Genomic DNA, 25,358 nt, shown 5'->3' on the forward strand with positions numbered 1-25,358 from the left:
TTGGAGCGAGACGCACACATTTGTTAGATCCGATCATCTTCATTATCACCTCTGTGGCCCACCAGCAATGCTGTGCGCCTCTCCCCTAGGAGAGCTCTTAAAAGGATCCTATAACCTTTTGGCTGCCAGATTAATTGTTCCTTTCTCTTTCTTTTTCTCTCCCCCTGCCACTACCCTCTCTTCTGGGTCCCTATAATCCAGCATTTCCCAAGTCGTTCTCTGCAGGACTCGTGTTCGTAGTGTGCTGATAAATGTTTAATGACTGGCTCCCTGGGGGTAAAGAGCCTTGATTTGTAGCATTTAGCAATTTCCGTGGTGTAAATATCCCCACTATGGGCCAATTTCAAAGTACCAATACGACATCTACCGGCTTGAAAAATTCCTGGAAATTCAACATTTGGTTCTTGCAAGCTGGTGCAAGCTGATTTCCAACACAACGCTAATAGTGTATACAGAGGTTAATAGGTCCATAGGAAGGGCCCCACGGTCAAGTAAATAAGTAGGAAATTCTGCATATTATACAGATTCTGAGAAGTTCTGCAGAAAGGAAACATATTTAACTTAGCACTTGCCAAACATATTTGACCAGAAAACTCGTGTTTCACAAGGCGCATGTGAATAACTCCTAGAATACTAAGGAGCTACTGACTTGGAAACACTGCATCATCATATCATTATTGTGCAATTTCTGGGGGCCGGCGCCATGCTAAGTCCTTCAGATAAAACACTGAAGATATGCATCTTGCCCACAAAATAATCAAACCAAGGTAGCAAATTATCGAGAACTAGGTGACCGGTACTGACTGTGAGGGCCACATGATTTCAGAAAACAAACTCCATCATCGGGTCAGGACTCAAACAAAGGGTCTCAACAAAGACCTCTCCAGGCAGGGGGGGACTGCTTTGGCAAAGAGGAAGAGAGGCAAATGCGTAGTGTGTGTTCCACGGTAATCAGGAGCCTAGTGTGACTAGGAAGGAGGGGCCAGCGAGGAGCAGATGAGGTGGGAAAGGTGGGTGGAGGACTGATCGGGAATGAAGGCTGAAAAGTCAGCAAGAGGAGTTTGGGTGCTGGGCCCCGGCACGGCCTGGTGGTGAAGCAGAGGGCATATGATCTTTAGACAACACCATTTCCTGAGGCCTAGAAGTCATTCCATTTCTTCTTATCTACCAGGCAGAAATACATGGTGTTTCTTCATGTGGAGCTTGAGGCATGCCAGAGAAGCCTGCTTAGCTCTCTCAATGGGGGCAGGTGACTCTATCTTCCAACACGGACGTGTGTCATCATGGGGTGCTTTCTTCCTACCAGCCCCGGGTGCGGGGAGTACACATGGGATCCCCCCTGTCCCTCGTGCGAATGTGTATCTGGGGCAGAATGTTTAATATTGAACAAATTACTTTGTGCCAAGGGCTGCTAAGTACTGGAAGATTTCTTTAAGTTTTGAATAGATGGTGATCAGTCCAGGGAACAGGAGGCTATGCAAGATGACATGGTCATGATTAGTGTTTATGGCTCCCGAATCACCAATGTAGTGCTTGGATCCCAACCCTACACCCATCACGGGTGTCTTCTGGGCTGTTGGTAGGCCGTACCAAGTGCCTACTTTCCAGGGTAGCTTCTGATCTCTAACCCCAGCATTGTCCCCCAAACAAGTCCTGATAAAGCTGCGAGGAGATGAACTTGATCTTAGTGCCTCCAGCCCGCCCCTCTGTATCCCTTTCCACCCCTCAGTGGGTTAACCTGAACCCATATGGCTCATGCTTTCCACGTGCCCCCTTTCCAAGAAAAATCTCCTCTCCAGAAAAAACATGAAACTTATTTTTCTAAAGTTGCAAATAAGTGGTAACAGCTTAAAGTTGTACCTTTCCAGAGTTATTTATATCTTTGCATCTTGGGGGAAAAAAAACCTTAAAGCTAAAGGATTCAAACTCCACTTTGGGGATTTCAGGCGGCCCAGAGGAGATGAGCAGTAATGACTGCAGAGCAGGAGGGCCGTGTCAGTGCCCTCGAACACCTGGCCTTGATCTCTGCCTTCCAGGGCCTGCCATCATCCCACCAAGCTCCTGATTCCCTCTCCGTGTGTAACCAGACAAAAAGAGTGTGAGGCCAGGGCCTCTAAGTAGACTGAGGATACAGAGAAGAGCAGCCAGGCCCAGTGACAAGAGAGGAAGCAAACGTCGTGAGTTTGACCAGCAGACCCAAGTTCTAATCTCAGCTCCACCACTTTCCAGCTGCCTCTTTCTGATCTTTAAAACAGGACTTACGACACCCACCTTGTAGGATGGCTGGAGAGTTGGGCCCCCATGTGGCCATGATGGGTGACTCCCAATGATGGTGGTGACTGTGGAGGAAGTACTCAAGTCCCTGTCTTTACTGGAAAACTCAGAACACCCGAGAAGAACTTTCTAAACCCCAGAATCTTCCCTGCAGATGATCCCAGTCACAGACTATTATTTCTCGCCGACAACACACCCAGGCTGCCAACCCAAATGATATAACTCCATAAGACACCAAAATGCAGGTGAGGGCAACGTTCCTCTCTAGAGGAAGCTGGACCAGAGGTTGATTGGTGCTGACAGCAGGTGTGGGGAAGACGTTTTTGCCAAGCATCCAATATCCATGGTCCTCTGGTAATTCAAATCTTTCCAAATGTCACTGAATCTGTCTGAGTGTGACAGCTCTTCAAACTGGGGTCCTTTCTCTGAGCCTGAAGACCTGGACATATTCCTGAAGGGACTTTTGATCTTCATTTCTTTCCAGATGGGAGGGTCCTTTGTCAGACAAAGTCCAGACTCATGAAACCTGCAGACAAAAAAACCTAGTGACAGGTCGTCTGGCAGGTGAAGGCAATAACACATCCAGTGTAGGGACCCGGCTAGTTGGATAAGACACATGACATTCCTGAAAATGAACAGTCAGGGAAAAATACTTATACTGGTCTTCAAACCCACTACAGCATCACCCCCACTTATCTTGAGGTCTGACTTCTAGTAACTTCCAATGTGTGCAAGCAGAGAAAGCCTGGACACCTAAAATAATTACTGCACAGACTTATCCCAGATTCGTGGACTGCATTGCTTAGAAGGACCAAGGCACTCAGTCAAAGTCTCTTCACTCTTGCTTAACATGAAAGTCTAACAATCTCAGATATTTGGCTTCCCGTCCCTGCACATTGGATGTAGCATATATAAGATGCCCTAGGGAAGAAAGAAGGAGACATTAGAGACAGCTCAATAACAGCAATGAGAATTGACAGCTGACAGCTTGGTAGCAGCATGAATGGACAAAGCTAAAAGTGAGCACAACGGTGTGTGTGTTGGATGGTCATAGAAATTAGGCAGGGTCATTAAGAAGGGGTTAAACTCTCTTGCATTTCTCAAAAGATAAGAAGGTGCAGAATACATTTTAGAAAGGCTTCCATCCAGAATACCTAAAGTAAATTAAATTGGGGGTTGAGAAAGAACAAGCTTGGGAATTCAAGAAAATTCACTTAAGTGGAACGCTGTCCTCCCGTGACAGCGCAAGATAAATGAGACGGTACTCCACCTGCAAAGGCTGCTGTCACGGGGCTGGGGAAGGAAAACAGCCTCCCGTAACCTTTCCAGAGGCTCATAATGTTCTGAAGCGTCCCCATCTTCCCAACCCCAGCCCGCCGCCCGCCTCGCTGCGGGGATGGCTGTGTGCCCACTGCAGCGCAGGGTAGAGCCCCTCTCCCGTAATGCGCACCTGGGGCACGGCGCGTGCCAACCCTCTTGGGAATGAGTGCCACCGAGAGATCTTGCCGGACACATGGTTCCTCCTCTCCTCGCCTTCTCTTCTGCTGTCCCTTCCACCTGCCGCCTCCCACTCCACAGGGCACCCGGAGCCGGAATGTGGATGTAGCTGACAGCTATCGACCATCAACGGGCCTTCAGCTTTCATTCATGAGCTAAGCATCTCTCCAAAGTCTGAGGGGTTTCATCAAACCTCTGCTTGCGCCCTGCATGCACCACTCCCCTATGCCCTCAACCTCCAATGAACGCTCCAGATGTCCAGTGCCACTCCCCACCTCCAACCCCTGCCCCCGAGAATGGGTTCCAGTTGATCTGGGGTGGCAGGGGCATGAGTATGTGTTCCAAAGCTCCCCCCAGCCCCTGCCCCATGATGCTAATGTGCAGCCGGAGCAGCGGCCCACTGACTTACTCTAGAGCAAAAATCAGCAGAGATGCCATCAGGGAGCTCCAAGAAGGGCTAAGGCTAAGACGGACTTTGTTGAGCTAAATAAAGCCCAGAGGCTGTTTTTAATGTTCAGATACCGAGAAGAAGGTAAAGAGGGAAAGGAACACAGGCCTGGTGACCCATGAAAGAAAGGGAATGAGAGCATTGAGGGGCAGGTACCGACCTGCGAGGACAACAGAAGACTCTGGAAGCTTTGGAGGCAGAAGGGGCTTGGGGTTGCCCACCAAGAATCACTAAGAGCAACCAAGTTTGTAAGCATGAGCAGAAAGCCAAGCAGCATCACAGACACCGTTAGGCAGGGGGCAAGCAAGCTTGGGTGATGCTGCCCTGCATTCCCAGTGGTGATCTAGCCTGAAGCAGCCAGGGGGCCCTTTGTGGGCTTGCTGCTCCTCCCAGGCAAGAGACGGAGGGAGTGTGAACCACCTCTGTAAGGCTTTCCCTTCTCTCTTACCTGGGCCAGCTTCAACCATAACCGGCCAGCCCCTCGGGCATGAGGGAGATGGCGGTGGGAGGCTCTCAACGGCTCCCTCTCCTGGCCCCGGCCTGCAGGATGCCCACTAGTCCATGCTCCTGGCCTTAACCAGAACGAGTTGCCTTTTACTTAACAGGGACTTCGGGGGCAAAAACTTACCCTTCCTTCTCAAAAATCGGAAAGCCGTGCTTGCATTCTGGCCACCACCTAAGAGCCTTGTGCTCACCTCACCTGTCCCAGCACGTGGGCAAGAAGTCCAGGAGCGCTGTCCCAGCCCCGGGCAGTGTCTCGATTTACTTAAAACCCCCGCCTAGTACCAACACAGGATAGGAGGTAGCTTAGAAAACACCCCCACATCATTCCACAAAATAAAATACATTTAAAACAAGAGAACTGAGGCCAATATATATATATATATATATGAGGCCATATATATACAAATATGATATATTTGAGTAGCAGATGACATGAGTATCAAAGCAGAGACACACACTGTGGAATTCAACACACTGGTGAGAGATGGGCCACTAATTTGGCTCCGCGTTTTCTAATCCCCAACACAAAAGAAAATGGTATCATTTACACAATTCAGAGTTCATAACATAAAATCTAAACAGTTGTTCAAGATAAACATAACAGTTCCTGGAACTGAAACCAAACAGAAATGCCTCCCCTAGGCCCACGTGGAAAGGGTCCTGTGATTTAGTGAGTAACCCTTCTGTAAACACACAGCAGGGAGCTTCATGGATCTGTTTTTTAAAACATCCTTCAGTGCAGGCCGATGTCACAAAGCCAATTTGTTAACCAATCAGAAAAATAATAATTTACAGGAGACCAGTACAAATGTTCTGGGTACCAAAGTCTGGCTTAACTAAAAAGTCGCTTTTTGAGAAACCAGAAGAAGGGGTAAACTGGATTGTCGTCACTTGACACATAAGAAGACTGAAGCTTACAAGATTGTCCAGCTGACTCAGATGTCGAGTCTCCCATCTATTAAGCAAAAGAACAAGAACTCAAACAAAGAGTTCGGATTTGTTTGCATTTTTGTTTGTTCACCAAGCCTAGTTTGTTCGAATCTAGACAATACAAGTGGGAGCAGCCTCTGAAGATTGAAAGTCCCCACTAAGGGGTTGCTACAAGGCAAGAGGAAGCCCAAAAGTTTATACTCAGGCCAGGCCCCACCTGGGATCCTTAGCCTCGGCTTGCCCTTCGGGTGTGGTGAGTCCCCTGCTCCCTGCCCAGCCCAGAATGGCCATCCCGCTACACCAAGAGATCAGATGGCTGCTCCCCAAATGGCCCTGAGGTGGCTCCTTGTCCCCTCAGTGTGGCCCCTCCGACATTCCGCATGTGCCCAAAAGCAGCTCCCAGCTCTGGTCTCGGCTGCGTCCGGCTCCCCCACTTTGTTTCCTCCCGTGGGCTCAGGAGCTTAGAGAGCGTAATGGACTTGGGTGTGGGAGGGGAGCTGCAGCAGGGAATCTGTCGGGGGAAGAGGAAGAAAGAGAAGAAAAACGGCCCCCTCTGAAAGTTTTCCAATCACTCCAGCCACCACCATCTCTAATTCTTTTCTTAAAGTATAAAATCATTCTTCCACTGATCTCACTCGTGGTCAGAGCTCAGTACAGGCCCATCCGTCACGGGACTGATTTGGTTCAGCAGGTGTTGGCTGGGCAATCGCTCATTTCAGGCTAATCTGCTAGCGGCTGTCAGGGGTTATGGAGTATTTATTGAGTTTGTGTCAGGTCCGGATGACCAATAGCCAACAGCCGGTGGATACGCACTGACATTGATGATATTGCTGAATTAAACGAGGTGATGTATACTCAACTTCCTTAGAGCCAGGAATGGACCCTGGGATCATTTCATAACCTGATGCAGACGATCCCTGGGCTTTCCTTTTCAAAGAAAACATCACACACATGGCATTTCTATTTAAAGAAGAAAAAAAAAATACATGATCCTCAACAAACGTGGTCATGTCTGTATTTAAATGAACAAGAGCATCGCCTGGGGAGATGGGAGGGGACAAGTAAGATCCAGACGTCTGGCAAACGGCCTCCCGTGCACTGCCAAGGCCCGTTGGATTCACATTTAGATGTGGGGCCTCACCAGGAAGAGACATTAATTGGTGACCTGGACTCCGGTTTATGGACGTAAATCCAGTCAGAATCTGCCTTTGGTGGCAGCAAGATGTCACAGACGAGAGCCCTAGAGCTGGAGTCGGATAGCAGCAAGGAGAGGGACAAGATCGAAAGGGCTCCGGGGAAGTCAGGCAAGGTGCTGTATGTGCTGGTACCTGAAGATGACCTCTTATTCTTGTCCTCTCTCTCCTTTTCTCCTTCTGAAAACAGCCTTCCCCTCAACCTCACCCGACTGCAAGGCAAAGGATGCAATTTTCCACCATGGCACCTAAGTCAACAGTGATGGAGGGACGGTCAAAAAACTCGGGCAGGAGCACCACATTCAAGTGAGCAGAATTTGGCCGAAAGGCTCTGGGTTAGCCCGCCTCCGAAAGAAGCTTAACCAATGCCATTGTCAGTCCTGTGGCCAGGCCCTAAGGTCAAATCTCCAACCCCCTCGCGGGGAGGGAGCAGGGACAATGGCTCTGCACTGTGAATGGGACCAGACAGGCAATCTGAGGTCTGCAGCAGTGTGGCATGAAGCTGGTCACTTGCGCTGGCCAACCCTCAGGGTCTCATTCTGGCAAATGCCCACATGCGAGTCCTAATGGCCATGATTTGGTGACTACTTTGGAAGGATTTACTCTCTAACCCCACCACTTCTTCCCTTCAGAGAAGCACTGGTCTCCAGCGACTTGAAGGTGGCATCTGCCCTTTGGAGGATAAATCAGCAGGGGGAGCGCCTCCCAAGGGACGAGGGCATAGAGGGCAGCACACTCAAAAGTGTTCTGTTTTCTGACCGGGGACAGCTGTTGTCTTCCAACACCGACTCTGGGCCAAGTCCCGGGAGAATGATTTTCCCCATGTTCCCCAAACAGAGAAACTGAGGCTTCGGGGATGAAGTGAGCCAAGGAGGCCACCCATCTGGGAAGAGACCCAGCTGGGATTCCACTCTTGACCAACCATTTTGGTTGGCTCTGTGCCACCCACAGTATTTCCCTGCCCAAGGAGGGGCGGGGATCTCACAGAAGCCATCGGTGAGGCCCAAACTTCACGTTAGAGCTACATCTCCCTTCATCCCCAGGCTTTTTTGAGAACTGCTAAGGAGCATAATGGCATGTTTTACACTTCCCCTCCCTCTCCAACACCCCTCCCCTGCCCGTCTGCCCCTCACCACAGGGAAAGGAGAGAATTCAGCACAGACAGTAAAGGAGGCAAGAAAGGACAGAGCCCAGATAACCATTCTCAGATAATCAATCGCCGCCCCTGCAAATACATCATGTACGTAAGAACCTCTCACGTATGAAGAGCAATGACGGGTGCATAGCACACACACACACACACACGCACACACACACGCACACACACACACACATGCATGCGGACTCCTAGATTGCTAGGTGCTCTTGGCAAGCGGGTGACTAGCTCTGTGATGCTTCCCGGTGATGGAAATTGAATTTAGGTTACAGAACATCATCTGGCCCAATTGCCACTGAATTATTCCACACAAAATATCAAAGTTAATTTTTGGGCCTGTCAGCCCGGTTGATGAGTTGGGCGGCTGTCAGCCCGGCTGCTCCTGACTTCAGTGCCAGAGAAGAGTCTGAAAGTCACGCAATCCAAACAGCGACCTTGGCGGGGGGACGGGGGTTAGATTACCGGGATGATTAAATGCCAAGGCGAAGGTTCCGGAGTCCGGATTTGAATACCTGTTTACATGTAGGGTAACAGATAGCCGCCCGCTGCCTGCAAGGCTGTAACTCACTCCCCGGAGTGCTGCCGACACCATAAACCATGAAGGCCCTGCTGGGGAAGTCTGCGCGGCGGCAGCCGGGCCTGGGGGGTGATTTAGAGCTGGGAGATCCATTGAGAGACTGTCTCATCTATTGTCTTTTATTACATGCACTACTCAGTCTCTCCCTCTTGCAACTTTTTTTTTCCCCCTCCAAGAAGCACCAGCAATCCAATCTCCCTTAAAGGAATGTTATTTGGAAGTGCTAGTTTGATTCAAAGATGGTGAGGGTTCTTTATGCCATCATACAATTAAAAAAAAAAAATGCTCACTGCTGCCACTGTATAAATATATAAATATATATATATTTTTTTCTTCTTAGATCAGCTGAACCCCATGTCCTCCTCTTTCCATCCCAATGGGCAAATCTATCCTGGCTTCCACCTTTAACTCCTCCGAAAACCTCCCCCCCCAAAAGCCAGCAAGACCACTTCTTTGCTTCTCTTCTGGCTAATTGTCTTGGGCCATTTGATGTTGAAATAATCCATAATTGCTTAATCTATCCGCGTCTGTGTGGCAAGAAGCAGAAAAGCACTTTAGAAAGATCAATCATCTAAAATCATTGAGCAGCATATTGGAAGCAGGGTCGTCGCCTGCTCCCAGCTGGGAAAATGATGGTGGAAGGGGATAAAGGCTTGGAGAGGAGGCCGTCTCTGTCTCCATAGCTTTTTGATTCCAAGATAGATTACCAGGAGCGCTAACTGCTCTCCGTTTGTGCTAAACAAAGATAATAGCACTTGAAGTCACAGCCGCATAAATGATACGACAATCAAATAAACGGCCCCCTGCTCCCCACCTCCTGCTAGCGTCAGCTCGCTAATAGATTAGGCAGCACAGTGCAGTGGGGTGCGGGGTGTCTTCGCTGTTGGGACCTTGATCACCAGGGACCAAGTGGCAAAGAGGAATGTGAGTTCCTAAACAGCTGAAAAAAATGTAAAAGGCTCCATATACTCTCTGTAAATAAGGGATACCCAGGCTGGCGAGAGCTGGGTGGAGTAGGGTCAGATCTCTCCTATGAATCAAATTAGTGGCCATTCAACTAGTACTACAGCTCAGGAGGCCACAGGGACCAGGCAAATGCCACGGTTTTCAAGGTTATGTGTCTCACTTCACCCTCCTTGTTCTCACAGGTTTGAGGGACTGTTCTTTCTGCTCGCCACTTCCTGGAGAGCCCCGGGCCTATCTGAAGACCTACCCCTAACCACCCCTGGGGCTCCCTGCCTCTGAAGGGACAAAGTTGGCTGAAAGGGGGACAGCTGTCAAGGTGAGAAAGAGGTAGGTCTCCTCTGACTCTTCACCTGCTGCTGGCCTGACGGAGATGTTCACACAGGTGGCTTCAGGCACAGGGGACTGGGAGGGACTCCCAGAGCGTGAGAAATACATCAACTTTCACCAGAAGTCACCAGACGCAGGGAGTCTAGATATGTGGCAAAGCTGAAAGAGCTGAAGCCTAGAACCCAAGCCTACATCCTACTGCTCACTGACTGGGTGAGTCATTTAGCCCCTCTGAACCTCAGTCTTAAAGATACTTCAAAATGACGTGGTCAAGTTCAGACCTAGTATTTCATTATATTTTTATTGAGGTATAATTAACATAGAGTGTTATGTAAGTTCCAGGTGTGTGATACAGTGATTCAGTAATCTATACACTTCTCAGTGCTCACGAAGGTAAATGCACTCTTAATCCCCCTTATCTATTTCCCCCATCCCCCCCACCCCCTCCATCCCACCACCCACCTGCCCTCTGGCATTTGTTCTCTGCATTTCAGAGTTGGGGTTTTTTGTCGGTCTCTTTTTTCTTTGTTTGTTAATTTGCTTTGTTTCTTAAATCTAGTTTCTTAGCTCTAGTATTTTAAACAACTGACAAATTCAGACCCTTCTGTAAGTAGTTACTATTGTAAATTTAATTATTTTATCCTCAAAATAACCATATGGGGGCAAATATTATTATTCTTTCCAAGTTACAGATGAGAACACTGAGGCTCATAGAGGTTGAGTAAGTTGTCCAAGAATACACAAGTTTGCTTTGGTGTTGTAACTATCATAATCATGACTATCATTGCTAGCTACCACTTCTCTCATAAAGTAAGACTGACTTGTACTCTTTGCTGGGGACTACTCAAGCCACGTGAAGTGTCGTACTACATTCCAGAGAATGTTGGAGAACACTCTCTGCTCTTCACAGGGCTCTGAGCCACAAGTCATGATGGGCATGCTCAGAGCCCAGGTGTTTTATACTGACCACTTCTGCCCATTCCCAAGCCCACAATCCCAAGTAGTTGGAATATGTTTGCAGCCTGAGTCCCTGTCTAAGGGAGAATGTTTGAACTATCCTAGAACTGTCAGAGTACTAAGAGCTGCCAATGACCAAAATGGTCTAAGGCACCCTCTTCCTGCCTGACCTCCGCCTTCTTTCTAGGGTGAATAAGGACTGCAAGTAGCAAAAAGGATTACAAACACATCCCAAGAACTTGCTGACTCCCCACAAAAGGCTTGTCAACAGCCTGCAAAGGGGAGGGATGGGCATGAAAGGGAATGGCAGAACATGCTAGAACCCCATGTCTGGACTGAAAGGAAGATCTGTGGCCACACTCTCCACCCAGTACTTTGGCACTAGGTAGAATCTAAGCAGAGAACTCAAGTCATCAGTTTACGGTATTCACGTCCCTTCCCCTCAGCGCCACATCCCCACCCACACTATGCTGTCCCTGCTGGACTCAAACCCAACAAACCCAGAACGCAGTACTTCCACTGGACAGGTGGGGAGCTCTTTACCTAGTAACTTCCTGACATTTCCCTTCTCTCATGAAACCAGTAAGTAAAGGTAAGGCAGGACCTGAGTTCATAGGTACACAGTGGGCACAAGGTGTCTGACATCTAATAGGTATTCGTTCAATAAGTATGCTATGAATGAAATGTATTAATGGGTGTCCATAACAAGGATACAGAAAGGAAAAAAGAAGCTGCTGGAAGTGATTGAGCCTCATGGGGTCAAGAAAAGGATGATGGCAAAATGGATCCCAGAATCACAGTGACCCATATATGTACAAGGTCCCAGACTGGGATTAGGGAGCCAGCGAGAGACTTGCAAGCAGTCTAACAATGAATGGGAGCTGGATAACCAAGAGTTTCAGTACCAAGGGGATGTATCCTGGGAAAAGACATAAACACATGTAGAGAAAGAAGCCCAAGGGATGAGGAAATGGGGTGGGGGTGGAGGAGTTTGTTTTCAAGACCTAGGGAACTACAGCAGAGAGCAGAAGGAGACTGTGGCAGTGGTCCCCACACCCTACTTGGCTCTAGCCAAAGAAAAGAACTGGTAACAAAAGAAAAAAAAATGATTGCAGTCAAAGTAACTCTTGATACGTTATGACCTCTTCTCAGATTATTTGAATTTGAGAAAAGCTAAAAGGCAAATTGAGCCCAACGTATCTTGTTATCAAGGAAATGTGAATTCTACTTTTTCTCTTAATATTTTTTATTGTTCAGATAAGGAGATCTGAAAGCTTGAATTTAAATTAATGTTGTTTTCCGGACTAATCCAAAGTTGCTAGGTGGAAGGACACCCTCCCTTGTCCTTGCACTGGAAATTCCATCTGACTTGTTTTGATTTGGTTAGCAACGAATGATATACCTTCTTTGAAGAGAAAACTAATCCTTGCCCTTTGAGCCTATCAATTTCTCTCTTACTTGCATAGGCTGGCCACAGCACTGTTAAATTTCAAATAGGGAACTATGACAGTAATGGAAATAATCAAATATCTAAGAATTACACTAACAAAGACCACACAAGATCTCAGAGGAAAACCTTAAAACTCCATTAAAGGAGAGAAAGGATAATTTTGAAAATGAGAAAAATAGAGAGGGATATCATTTTTCATGGATAGAGTGATTTAATATTATAAAGATGCCAATTTTAACCCAATTAATATATACATTCTAAGCAATTTTAAACAATATCTCAGCAGGATTTTAAGGAAATGGACATTTTAATACTTTATAAGAAAATTGGGGTTCATAGGTGGCTAAGTCAATTTTGAGAACAAAAGAAATAATTACAATAGGTGGTACGGTAGAAGGAACAGGAAAATAGAATTCTGGAAAAAAACACTCAGAAGCTCAAAAATATATTCATGTACAAATGGAAACATGATAGATGAGATAATGCCACCACAAACCAGTGAGAAAACAGTGGATTTTTAAATAGAATAGATGTTATTTGGAAATTGCATCGCTATACTGGGGAAAAAAGCTTTTAGATCTCTGACTTGATTATATGCCACAAAATCTCTGGATGAATTAAAGACCCAAATATGAAAGGTGAAACTACAAATATAATTTTTGAATATAGGAGAACAATTTTGTCATAACAGATGAAGGAGAACTTCTTAAATAAGACCCCAAACACACAAATCATAATATAAAAATATTTTAGGGGGCGCCTGGGTGGTACAGTCAGTTAAGCGACTGACTCTTGGTTTTAGCTTAGGTCATGATCTCACAGTTGTGAGATCGAGCCCCAGAGCAGGGTGCATGCTCAGTGCAGTCTACTTGAGTTTTCTGTTCTCTCACTCTCACTCTCTCTCTCCCTCTAAAATAAATAATCTTTTAAAAAAAAAAGATTAAAAAAAATATTTTTTGGATTCAAGGGCAGTATTTCTATTCCATGAATGACATTGTAGACAAAATAGCAAATGGGTGGGAGAGAGGATAAAGTTGTTTTTGATGCTTAAAACTAAAAAATGGATTATTGTCTAGAATATACAAGCAATTTTCACAAATAAACACAAGAAGATGGGAACCCAATATAAAAATGGAAAAGAACTATAAGTAGGCAATTCATGGAAGGGGAAATCCAAATAGCTAACATAGATAAAGAGATATCCAACTGTATTAGCAATTAAATAACTGTAAATTTAAATATTAGTGAGATCCTGCTTTCTGACCATCCCAATGTCCAAAATTTGAAAATCAGATAACTTTTTGGGGGCACCTGGGTGGCTCAGTCGGTTGAGCGGCCAACTCTTGGTTTTAGCTCAGGTCCTGATCTTAGGGTTGTGGGATTGAGCCCCAAGTCCTGCTCCACGCTCAGCAGGCAATCTGCTTGAGTTTCTCTTTTCCTCTCTCTCTGCCCCTCCCCCTGTTTGCACATGCTCTCTCTCTCTAAAATAAATAAATAAATCATTAAAAAAATAAAAAATCATGGGGCGCCTGGGTGGCTCAGTCGGTTAAGCGTCTGCCTTCGACTCAGGTCATGATCTCAGGGTCCTGGGATTGAGCCCCGCAGCAGGCTCCTTGCTCAGCAGGGAGTCTGCTTCTCTCTCTCTCCCTCCGCTGCTGCTCCCCCTGCTTGTACTCTCTCTCTCTGTCAAATAAATAAATAAAATCTTAAAAAAAATAAAAATAAAAATCATATAATAACTTTTGGAAAAATACGGAGAAACTTGAACCCTTATGCATTATTGGTGAGTGTGCACACTGGTATTTCCATTATGGAGAACAGCATGGCAGTACTTAGTAAAAGTGAGAATGTGCATGAGCTAGACTCCAGCAAGTTTTAGGTATTTTAATCTCATAACTGACTGGTGTGGCAGGGATTTGGAGACACTTAAACAGTCTTCCACTAAGGAAATGGAGCAATTAACATAGGTACATCTGGTAATATAGATAGATTTTCAAAACAAAACAAAGTGTTGACTCCCCCTTCTAAGTGGAATGGATTAACCAGGGGCCCAGAGCACTCCCACAGGGAAGAACTAGGAAAACCAAAATGATAAAGAGTGACAATGCCAAATACCAGCAAGGAAACTGAGCTCTCCACACAACCACTTTGGAAACAGCTTGGCAATATTTCCTAAAACTGAACATATTCAAAGACCCAAAAATTTCACTCCTAGGTATGTACTCTATAGATAAGCATATATATATTCATCACAAGAATTTATAAGAATATTCATAGAAGAACCACTTGTAATAGTAAACTAGGCTATCCTAAACTAGAAACAACCCAAATACCTATTCAGAGTAAAATGAATAAAAACATTTTGATGTATTCACACGAGGGAATACTACTTTGCAATGAGAATAAATGAACAACATGGATTAATCTCACAAATATAATGTTCAGGGAAAGAAGTCAAATAGAAAAGATAAGAAGTAAAATTCCATTTATGTACAATTCAAAAAGAGCCAAAATTCCTGTCTGGTATTGAAACCCAGAATAGTGGTTACCATTTGACAGGGAAGGACCGGGACGGAATGGGCATGAGGGGAGGTCCTCCCAGGTTCAGATCACGCTCTGTGCCTTTATCTGGGTGCTTGTGAACTTCACTAACTTTGTGAAAATTCATTAAGCTGTACCCATACAATTTGTGCAATTTTCTGTATGTTGATTATATTTCAATAAAAATTTACATAATAAAAATTGGAATGTTGTGTAGCACAGTAAGATATAGTTACAGATGGTGACTACATTTACTGTGGTGAGCATTTCATTATGTATATAATTGTCAAATCACCGTGGTGTAAACCTGAAACTAACATAATGTTGTATGTCAGTTATATTTCAATTAAAAAAAAATTGGAAGAAACAGATTTAGTTCAGCGCTATGTACCTGAGGTTATAAAAAGAAGAAAAATAAATAAAATAAAAACACAGGAGATTCTGAGGGGAAAAAAGTTAGAGTAAAAAGGAAGAGAGAGGGGAATCTATTTGGACTCTCTATACATCAACTCAGTAGTTTAAAGAGAATACCAAGGTGAGAGCAGTATAAAACAATATTTACAGAAATGAAAGCTTCTTTTTTTTTTTAAAGATTTTATTTATTTATTTGACAGAGAGAGACACAGAGAGAGAGGGAACACAAGCAGGGGGAGTGGGAGAGGGAGAAGCAGGCTTCCCGCGGAGCAGGGAGCCCGATGCAGGGCTCGATCCCAGGACCCCGGGATCATGACCTGAGCCGAAGGCAGACGCTTAACGACTGAGCCACCCAGGTGCCCCCAGAAATGAAAGCTTCTTAAGCATGGGGCCCTATTATTGCCACCACCATGAATCACTTTAATTGACAAATTTGGTTTCATAGTCCAAGTAGGAGTATAATCATTAGTGTGTGAGTGCTTTAAAAAGGTGAGAGAAAGAGAGAGGGGGATAAGAAAGAAAGAAGAAAGGGGGGAAGGAGAAAAAAAGAAAAAGAAAGAGAAACAGGGAAGGAACTCAGTACACTAGACTTCTCCTGTTTTATTTTTTTTTAAAGATTTTATTTATTTGAGAGAGAGAGAGAGCTCACGAGCGTGCACAAGTCAGGGGGGAGGGCAGAGGCAGAGGGAGAAGCAGGCTCCCTGCTGAGCAGGGAGCCCGATGCGGGGCTCGATCCCAGGAGCCCGGGATCATGACCTGAGCCGAAGGCAGACACTTAACCGACTGAGCCACCCAGGCGCCCCTCTCTTGTCCATTTTAGTACAGGGAGCCTACTGGGCCCCTGTGATCTGACCACATTTTTAAGAAGCAGGGGATCGGGGAAGACAGACAGCACTGCTCAGTTTCTCTACAACTGGCACAGCAACGTGGGCCTCGTGGACTCATTATTGGGTGCAGGCATACCGTTTTTCATCACAAACTTCGGATCCCTTTCTTAGTGCATAGCGGGAAACAGAGTCTCATTTGGTATGAAATGACCTGCCCCGGGCTAGAAAGACATCGATTCCCAGAAAATACACTTCGTTCTGGGTGTTCAGTCTTTTGGTCATGGTTTTTCTTTATTCCTTTTGACCTGGAAGACTTAATTGAAATCAAAATGCCTCCTAACCAGACTGAGACTGCATTTTGAGGTTGTTTTGAGCACGGGCTTTTAGGAATGGGAGCTGGATTTGTCTCAATCAGCTTTTGCTTCTTCCATCTTAATTTTCCTTTTTCTCCTTTCATGGTCTATTTTCATTCAGTGCCCAGCCCTTTCAGACTGCTTCAGTAGGGTCACAGGCACAAAGAAAACCCCCCCTCGAAAGTCTCACACACGAAGGTGGAACACTCAAAACTTGGAAACCATAACTATGACCTGTGGTATATCTAACGTGGATCATAAGTCTTCTTGTTTCTTTTCTCCAAGGAGGTCTTTAAAGTGTCCAAATTTATCAAATCATGTTTCTTTCAGATCTTCCAAACCATTTTCCTGGAAAGCAATTGCTTACCTAGTGAATTTTTATGATTTTTCTTCAAAATCCTTCTTAACCACCATGTCGTCTCTCCCCCCAGGTCAAATATATTGCATGTCTGTGCTTCATTTCTGCACACATCCATCATTGTGCATACATCGTACTGCATTAAAATGACGCGTGTGCATGGCGTCTCACCCCCTGGATTAGGAGGTTTCTGAGGGCATGACTCTACTTGCATTCACCTAACACAATATCCAGCATTTGATAAGTTTACTCACGAGTATTTGCAACATCTTCACTATTTGCTGAATGGATTGCAGAAGTAACACTTCATTCGTGTGGTCTATTTCAAGTTTTAAGAATGGAGTTCAGGTGGGAGGTGAAAATAGGATGGAGGTACGGTACGTGAAGGTTATGAAAGCAGACACTGCATTCCTACTAAGGAAACTGTTCTGCAAGCACCCTGGGTAAAATCCAAATCTTTCCCCATTTCCCATTCCCATGTCTCTTGTCCTCTCTACATCCAAACACTTGTTCAACTCTTATTTATTTTTAATTTCTGAATTTTTTTTAGAAAAAGACTTAATATTGCTGAGAATTTTACTCTCGTGAAATCCCTGTCACTCAGCAAATAACCACGCAACACCGGTCCAAATATCAAATTTGCCTCCTTTCAGAATCCAATTTTGCAGCAACAGAGCTAAATGGCACAATAAAGCTCTATTAGTTGTTCTCATAGATTTGAGCAGTTCAAGATTTGCGAAGTCCTTTTATGTATTATCTTATGTTACCCTCACACCAACTCCATGTAAACAACAGTCAGGACTAGTCTTCAGCTAACGCACCATATTGTAACGAATGACTAGGCTTCTGACAATGACCACATGATACGTCTGCCTAGCCACACACCCAACAAAAGAGTCTTTATGAAGATAATACTACAGAGTTCTAGCACACTCTGTATCCTATATTGGCTCTCTGGTATAACTGAGAAGGGTAAAAAATTGGCCCCTCGTGGATGGCTCCAACAACACGCCCGTTGACACCAAGCAGATATTCTGAACCAGAGGGAGTTCTGTCTTCCGCCCCACTCTGCAAGAGGAGAAATGGAAGCGCCGTTGCCCTTTTGGTGAAAACTTCCATCACCTTCCTGAGTGATTGTTTTGTCAAAACGATTTCACAATATGCTCCTCTGGAAATCGCCCCCAATTTTGCAAGTCAGGGTGGCAGATAGGCTTCCCTGTTGGGTACAAGGTTTTTCCAGCTCCTCTCACACTGGACCGTGCAGACACGCATTCTACCAAAAATACAGCTCTCAGATGCCAGTCTCAACAGACGTGGGCGCGTTGGCTCAGAGCAGCTGCTGAACACCATGTGGCAGAGGGAGAAGACTGGGCTGATCATGCTACTCGCGTGGTGTTTACTGGGATCTAAACTCCTTCTCAAACCCTCCGCAATTGGCCTGGGTGCTCTTGTGGATGCTCTGCTCTTAGCTCCAGCAAGAGCGATCGACAGCTTCCAGCCAACACCCCAGTAGCAGATTGAAGTTGGTCAACAGCAGATTGTCCTACATCCAGGACATGCCCTGTGGTTAGGGCCCATTCTTTGCACCCTAGAGAGACTGCAACCACATCGAGGTTTCGGAGTTACTAGCCTGTCAATTATACCATTTTAAAGCATTTCTGAGCACCTATTATGAAACAATACCAAAAGAGGCACTTAGGGGGATACTGACAAAGTAGGCCATTTTTGTCTCTTCAAAAAAGATGAACAAAAATAGAACCCATCACTCACTGAGTGTCTACTATGTCAACTGTCTACTAGGCATTTTGCATTCGTCAGCCCAGTCTCTTCTCCCAACAACACTTTAAAGCTGAGCATCGTTACAAAAGGAATCCAATTCTCACTTCAGGATCCATGAGGGAAAAAATGCAAATGGCCAGGTAATGGTCCTGGACCGGTAAGGAATTAAACAATTTGCAGGCTTGCTGCTGCCTAAGCTCAGTGGGATGAGCAGGAGAGAGGCCTGCCCCTCGCCGGGATTTACAGCGACAGAAGCTTTGATGTTTTTCTGTGAAAGGCATCTTTGTCTGAGTCATCTTCATATTCCCCACACACAGCACCATGCACCAGGCTTTGCAAAAATTAGGTGCTAAATAAATATTTGCAGAAGGAAGGAAGGAAGGAATGGAGGAATAGAGAAAGTTATTTATGGAATGGCAAGCAAGAACAGCAGGGAAAAAAAAAGTGTAGGCTTGAAGGGTGGTTTGTCACCCTTTCTCTGAAATCTTCACCAGCAGCCCCAGATCTCAGCACGCTTTCCTCTTCCAAACTGCTCAGAACTTTATTTTAGTGACACCTTGTCCACTAGCATATGCTAACGTGTTTTTATTAGAGTATTTAACAAATAATAACAAATTGTTAGAGAGGACACAATAATTAGTTATGTTTTTGCAGCTCTCTGCCTATATCTGTCTCATTCATATAGAAGGTGTTGAGGGAAGGGAAGCAAGGGAAGCTTGTTTTATTCTGCTCTGTATTCCCACAAGCGCTCAGGGCAATACACCACCTATAAGCGCTTTTTCAACAGTGGCTTAACAAGCACGCTTCCTTCTAGAGGGTGCTTTGTAAATCCACCTAAAGACCAAGTGCCCCACTAGCCACAGCTTGCTTTGGACATCAGAAATGAATCTTCCCCACCTGACCCAGGCAGAGATGACTGCCCCTGGCTGACTCTGGAGCCTCCCCTTTAAGGATCTCTTGAACCTGGTAAGGTAACTACAGGAGCATGCCCCCTACTCTTTGCCCATACGCCTCCATGGAGCCTCCGAGGGAGGGGCCCACGCTGGAGCCACAGCCTGTTTCCTTTAAGTGAGAGTGAAGCCTGGCTTTGAATGCAACAAGAGTTCCTTGAAGCTTGAGTGTTCAATTTTCCTTCGCCATGCCCCCAGTATAATCCATTGAAAGGGCACTGTCCTTCAGGCCTTTCAGCTGGGCTGACAGCTGCCCGCTGATTAATTGACAGGTTAAAAAGATTGATTCCACATGTCAGAGCTGTAACCCTGCCAGAACAATACAACTGTCACTTGGGCTGTAAAACAGACGCTTACATTAGCAGTCCTGACAGAGCCGCGCACGGACACATGCACCTGCCTTTATGGAGAGCCTAAACACGCTGAGCCATGCTGAGATTAATCATCTTGAAAGCAACATTGGAAGATCAAAGAAATGTTTCCGTGATGGAAATAGTGGCAGCAACACTGCCTTGGCATGTTCTTGGTCTGCAGATGGTGCCCAGTGGGCATGCCAAGAATGGCGCAGGGGACAAGGTGGGGCTTCAACAGTTGTCTGCAGTCGCTGCCCGCACCGCTAAGCCCCAGTCCCTTCAGTGTGCACGTACAGTTCCCTGCATTCACAGACAAAGCCCCACAACATGCCGAAAACTCCACCTCTCTGCAAGGCTAGGTCTCCTCCTGGCCGATAACATGCGCACGACCCGGCCGCCATCATGCCAACCTGCTTGTGGAATGGTGATGAAAAACGGACTTCGATGGTGGGTACCCCAACACACCAAAAGATTGGAACCTTGAACATAAGTCTGTCACATGCGGGGAGAGACGCCGACAGCCTGGAGACAGCTACGTTCCAACCCGAAAACACCTAGGACATCTACACGTGCAGGAGCTTTTCCAAAGCCTTTCAAAGCATTGAATTGCCTGGGAGAAAGCTTCAAAAGAGAAAAACCCCAACATATGTCTTATAAATTTCAATCTAAATAGCCTCAAATTCTCACTATAATTAGATAATTAGAGTAGTCAGGCTATGCGACCCCCAGGAAGAATTCATCAGGAGGACACTGGGTATCTGTGGATTTAAAACACCAAACCAGATATCCCATTCTCCCCAGAGCCTGGCTCCTTTTCACCTCTTCTCATCACCCTCCACATCCATTCAAGGATTCCCAGTGCAGGTAAGTGAGCTTCCTTCCAGGTGAGCAGTGAGCAAAAACGGCCCACAGGTCAGGTTAACATCCTCACCGGCATCTGGTTAGGGCACCTAATCTAGAATATTACTATTTACAAATTTCACATGCTCTAAATATACGAGAATTTCCCATCCTGAAAATGGTGCTTCTGAACAAGGAAAAGATTCCTGAATAAAGGTTTCAGTGAGAATCCTCTGAGTCCCATAGAGTAGCGGTCCCCAAATTTAGCTGCATGATTACAATCATCTGGGGGTATGTAAAAAATCACATACTAGGATCCACAGTAAGGGCTAGTGAATCCAAATTTCCAGCTATAGGGTCTAGAAATCTGTATTTTTAATAAGCTCCCTTGTTGATTTTCTGCAGAAGAACATACCTACTTTCCAGTAGATGCTACAGATAGAAAGAGTATATAAGGAACACCATTATTCCCTCCGCTTTGCATCAGAGCAGAGAGAAGATGATAAGGAAAGGAGAAAATCTGATTTAATCTTCAAATGTAACCAGCCAATAACTAAACTGCAATAGGGAGCTAGGTTTGTAGCCAATAGAGAAAACAGTATTTGTCATAATAAATATATGGTACCGGTTCAAGCCAGTGAACTTCCTACCAGTCGTGAAATAAATTACATCCATTACTTCAAACCCCACCTCCTATGTGTAGCCACATCCTGTACAGTTACTCTGAGCAGGGCCCTGTGCCATGTGTTGGGAGAAGAGGAATAGAATCTACTGTTTACAGAACGCATACAAAGCAGATGCTACTCCGTTCTGCTATTGATCTTTCTAAGTGATACATGAGTAATATAGATAATACTATCAGGGGGAGTCGTCTACCACTGGCATCCCTGCAGAAGGAAATGGGAATGCCAGCCCCATCCCCAATTAACACTGACTGGCTGTCAATTTCAGCCCTGGTACCCCAGGATGATAAACTGACTCACTTAAATCCACCCTCCCTGGGAATCCGTAACTGAGAGGGGAGCAAAACATAGGTAAGTTGGAACTTATGTGGAACAGAAATGGCCCTTGTGGTGGCAAACGAGGCCAGACACCAACCCTAGCTCTCAGCCACCATTCTGACCAGCACTGGTTTCTCATGAGCCCAAGTGCAGTCTGAGGAAATCTCTTTGGGTTCCTCCCCTTGGACATCTTCATGTGGTCTCTGTTTCCCTCCCCGTCACGGTCATGGAACTATAGAATGTCTCCCCTGTCACCTGGTACCTGAAGCTCCTCACAACAGGATTGTCCAGACACCGCTCAAGTCCTCAGACATGGGGAATTTGTTTACCTCAGCAAGGTAGCCCAGTCTTCTATCTGTTCCTAACTTAGACTCCGGGGTGTGCTGGCATTTTGATGTACTGCCCAGTGTGGTTCACATTCCCAGGAATGCCCATTACCTGGGGCCCCTTCCCCTGTGTAGATAGCAGCCAAGGTTTTGCCTCAGGGAAGAAATAACAGAACACCAAATTATAATTCTTAATTTCAGAAACCAATGTCTAAACCTTAAGACAAAGATTTAAAGGAATATGAGATTAGTCCAACCCAGGTTACCCCCACCAAAAATAATTATAATAATCAGTATTATTATTATTAAACTTTCTTATACTGAGACAAATCAGACAGCGAGTCCAAAAGAAAAGAAACTGTAGATGCAGAAGAGTCCCTGAGGAGAGACTCCCACCAGGGCCAGTCCTGGGGAATGATGATAGACCTTCCAGAATAGAGCAAGAGCAGAAAGCCATCTGTCCCCACCTCCACCTCCATGCCCTGCAACTCCCTATGATGGAGCCAAAGGACTCAGCAAGATCCCCACAGTCTCACCAACTCCTGCTTATACAGGGAGAAGGGTGGGAGCAATGGGTGCAGCCTCAGACCTCATAGTTTCCCAGACCAGAAAGCGCTGGGGTGTTCTCCGTTCAGCCACAGTGACGTGAATGTGGCACAGAGAGCCAAGAAATGTGATGGGACCTGATGGTGGAGATAAGGAGGACAATGCAGAGAGCTGCCTGGACCGAAGACCAAAAGCCGGATGGGGACGAGGACATCTCGACAGATGCCGCCACGGACAGCTGATGCCAATGCAAGCAGAGGCTCCTTCAGTCCCAGTCTAGCCCCTGCTCTCTGCAAGCTCTCCACCCTTTCTGCAGCTCCCAGGGGAAGGCGGGTAGGGAAGAGACTTCCAACAGACTGAGATTCAATCTCTTCAGCCGAGCAATGTGGTATCGTGATAGAATTGTTTTGTCATGGTAAAGGTTTAAAAATTAAATTGCTGGCATGTCTGAGTTTCTGGAGTACAAATTTGTATCTGCTACAGCTTTTGGGAATGCCTTTGTCCTACTGGGATAAAATATATGTCCTTTGCTTCCACCTTCCCCACCCTTGGAGGGCGGATAGAACTTCCAACCATGCGGTTCAACGCACAGTGTAGCGTTGGTGCTGGTCCCCAAACTGCTTGTTTTCTGGCTTCGACAAGTACCACACCGAAAGAACTTACAGAATGTTGGGACAACTGGACGTTGCCTCGACAGTGAGCACATGAGCGGGGGACACATCTTGTTGAACACAGTACAGACCAGTCAGGTGTTCTCAAACTTGTGTGCTGAGTTGCGTGTGATGGGGGCATCATGCTAGCCATAAACAATAGGACAGTGTATCAAAGGATTAGAAATTATACACGAGAAGAGAAAACTGGCCCTTTACCATGAATGATTGGGGATGTGAGAAGCCCCGTCTCACATAGCATTGCTGGAAGGACTCAAAGAGAGTGACATAGCACCTCTTACCCCACCCACCCCCACCCTTTTCCGCGCCAAGCTAACCCACTCTAGTCCCTTTCCTTATCTTACCCTGTGCCAGGTGAGCCCCCCACCCCACTGGCTGTTGAGTTCAAGCCGCTCCCCGGGAACCTGGGATGGGGGGCCCTACCGCCGGAAGACTCCTGCTTCTTCCCTGCTTTCTGCAGCCACTGGGCCTGGAGTTCCTCTCTGGGAAGGTTCCAACCCTGGCTGGGTGGCCCCAGAGAAATGTGATTTGGGTCTCAACAGGCTTTGCCACAAGTCTCTTCAAAGCTTTTATGGCGAGATTCAATACAGATATACAGATCAATTATCTTAAAAGCAGCAAGGAGGCCCATCAAATATTTCTGCTTTAAACAGGTTTATTTCCATCTGCACTTATCTCTGCCATGTAAACTCCATTGCTTGCAGTTAATCTTATGTAATGCAGCATAAGAGGACTTATTTACTTTCTAATGACATCAATTGGCCATAAATATTAGACATCCAAGGTTCGTTGAAGCTGTGGGGACAGTTTTCCATTCTTACTTGACATTTGACTATTTGCAGAGCTTTCTCTTCTGTTTGTTCTTGTGTGACTCACTTATCGGCTGTCATAGGCCCATGTTCGATTTATTTAAATTGAATGAATAAGTACATTAGGCAAGGCTGTCAGGAGGAGAGAGAATGGGAACTTATTGGGATGAGTGATAAGTCAACATGCCGCAATAGAGATTCTCAGCAAAGCTGCACAAATCAAAATGCTAAATGGAGGCGAGGAGACAGCCCAGGGCGACCCAAGGCAAGTGCGCAGGAACGACTGGGCCCGTCTGCTCTGAGGACGGGAGATCCCTGCATCCAAGATTACTGTGGGCCTCGCCAGGGGAGTGGGAAAATTCTCCCAGCAGACTGGACACTGAATCGAAAGATGATTTTCAACCTCTCAAAACTTATATTAGCTGCTATCTAGATAGGAACATTCTAGAGTTAAACATTCAATTAATCCTCGTAACAGCACCGACATTTTGTCCCCACCTTATAGACGAAGATCCTTGAGGTGTGGAGGCCCTGCAACGTGCCTGAGACCCCAGAGCCTTAGGCCCTGCTGCACGCCAGCCCCACTCCCCCCCAGCCCCCGCCGGGAAAGCAGAACATTTCTGCAGGTCATTCTGCTAGTGCAGCTCCAAATATAGGGTAGGGCATTTGTTCTCGTTAAGGTTTCTCCCCTGCACAGATTCACCAACCAGCTAACTTGGTCAATTCACAGAGAGGTCAGAGGCCCTTCAATTTGAAAGCTACTGGATGTTTGCCTATGGTGGGGCCCTTCCCCTCACCGCCACCCACCCCCATTTTTCATTACAGAATTCCCTGTCCTTTGGAAACCTCAACTCCTAAGGCAGCGTTATCCCTCAGCAGACTATCGGCCTCAGCAAACACTTGTTTGGGTTGTTAGAACGCAATTCAGTATAAAATTCCTTTCAACAAGTGTTTGTCGGCTACCCACTAGGTGTCCGGGATTATGTCTTCTAAACTGCCTCATTTTCTCCTGGTTGTTAGAAAGTACACGGCTATACTGGAGAAGGTGCCAATAAATGCAGGCCTCTAGGTTTCTCTGAACTCCTTTTTAGAAAGGAACGGTGGCAGTTTGGGGGATGGATAATAGCACAGTCTCTCATAGGAGACGGTGTATGTCCTTTTTTATTCATTCATTCATCCCTTCTTTCCTTCCTAGGGTGCTCAGGCCCCATGCTAGGCATTGGGAATTCAACGGTAAGGAAGAATAGCCAAGGTCCACGTATTCAGGGAGCTCACCACCTAGTAGGAGAGACTGGCATGAACCCAGTCATG

The sequence above is a fragment of the Leptonychotes weddellii genome, chromosome 2, assembly GCF_054177405.1.
Source record: "Leptonychotes weddellii isolate Sample4059 chromosome 2, ASM5417740v2, whole genome shotgun sequence".
NCBI lineage: Eukaryota > Metazoa > Chordata > Mammalia > Carnivora > Phocidae > Leptonychotes > Leptonychotes weddellii.